The sequence below is a fragment of the Poecilia formosa genome, unplaced genomic scaffold, assembly GCF_000485575.1.
Source record: "Poecilia formosa unplaced genomic scaffold, Poecilia_formosa-5.1.2 Scaffold449, whole genome shotgun sequence".
Classification (NCBI taxonomy): Eukaryota; Metazoa; Chordata; class Actinopteri; order Cyprinodontiformes; family Poeciliidae; genus Poecilia; species Poecilia formosa.
The window spans coordinates 387,593-389,489 of NW_006800388.1; positions in this window are offsets into that span (position 1 = coordinate 387,593).

Genomic DNA, 1,897 nt, shown 5'->3' on the forward strand with positions numbered 1-1,897 from the left:
GTGTGGCTCTTCGACGCTGCAGGTAGGCTTTGATATTTTTTCAACTGGATTGAATTGTATGTTTTTGTTTTTTATATTGTTTTTATTTGATAGGGCTGTGCCAGATCTGTTAAATTGACCTTAGACTTGGTATGGTAAATCAGAGAGGGCTGGTTTGTGCGATACAGGTATGTAGTGTTCTTAATGTTTTTTAGATTGGTTTAACATTTGGTCATTTTTGTTTTTTGCAGTTGTGTCGCTGCGCCCTGCTGTTCTGTTAGTCTGATTTTCTGTTTTTCTTTTTCATTTATTTTATTTTTTATCGTTTTTTGGGGGTCACTTCCTGAAAATACACACCCTCTTACTTTGTAATAATAATGTTCATTTCATTGTGGCGACACTAGATGGAACTCAGATTTTGTGGAACTTTAGTTTTAATAAATCGCTCAACGCCACCCTGGGAATTTCACCCAGAGAATATTACCTTTTATTTAAGGCGCACAGGTTCGATTATGCGAAGGATTGAAACATCTGAGACAGTTTAAAGTTTACAAAAAACATTTATTAAATTCTTTTTTTTTAATGTTCTTTTTGAAATCAGTTTAAGAAGGAAAAACAAAGGAAGCCAAAGAAAGAAGAGCTGCAGAAGAGGAAGACACCATCACCACACCAACACCGGACCTCAGCAACTGCAAATAAACAACAGTTAACAAATATAACAACCTTAAACCTAATAAAAGAAAACAATATCAGCCCAACTAAATAAACAAAAAGGGCTGTAAACAAAATAAGTAACGAAATGGAAATTAACAATGGACAATACAAGTTAAAACATCAGGACCAGGTGTGGCCCTCTTGCCACGCCACAGCAGCAGGAGGTGGAATGGGCGCCGATGCCGCACCCCAAACACGCTTCAATGAAGGCGGATGACGCCGCCGCAGTCCAACTTTAACCCTCCCCTTATGTTAAAATAAGCCATCAGATGGCGTTCCCCCACTTTATAACAGGGGGAACGTGTCTGATGGGTGAAATAGGGTCATCGCATACCAGAGTAAACCAGCTAGCAGCAGCTTTAGCCACTGTTGGGGAAACGTATACACCGCTGCCTGTCAGTACTGTAATGTTAAAAGTTTCACTAAAATCACTGACATCTTCCAACACTGTTGTTTAGAAAAGCATTTTAAATATTGACTTAAGCGCTATCTGCCAAATAATTTACATATTCTGATGTGATTCATAATTTTTCCTTTTGTTTTGTTGTCCATCTTTCTCAGCAGTAGCCGACCTAACAACCCACCATATCTGGGATGGTCTTGTTCCTCTGTCCATGGCAGGTTCAGTCAATCAGCTGTGGGACATCTGCTGCCTAACGTCAAACTATCATGAGCCTCTTGATTTAAAAGGAGAAACCAGTACAGAGCCTCCCTGCTCCTGCAAGCCACACTTCTTGGATGGACACTCAATACTGCAGCTGTTAGAAATGAAATCTTTGTGTTTCTATTCTGTAGTTAATATCTATATGTATCTATTAATAAATGAATTGTTGTGTAGAGTTCTGTAAAAACTATTGTAAATAGCTTCTCTTGAGTAATCTACATATGTGAAACTTTTACATTTAAATTGTTTCTTTTTGTAAATTTTACACATCTGGCAACAAAATATGTGGAGGAGAGGAAATGCTAAAATTAAAGCTGCTATTGTGGACCAAAGACATAAGGTTTGTGGCTGTTTCTTTAAAACATCTATGTAATAATTATATTAAACTACATGGTTACTACATTACACAAACATAATTATCACTGTTAACAATTTAAGTCATTGATAGAGAAAATGTATTTACAAAAGCATATCAATTTTATTTCAACAGTATGTATTCAGGTTTTACAATATAAGAAGACATCCATGTAGTGTCCTTGG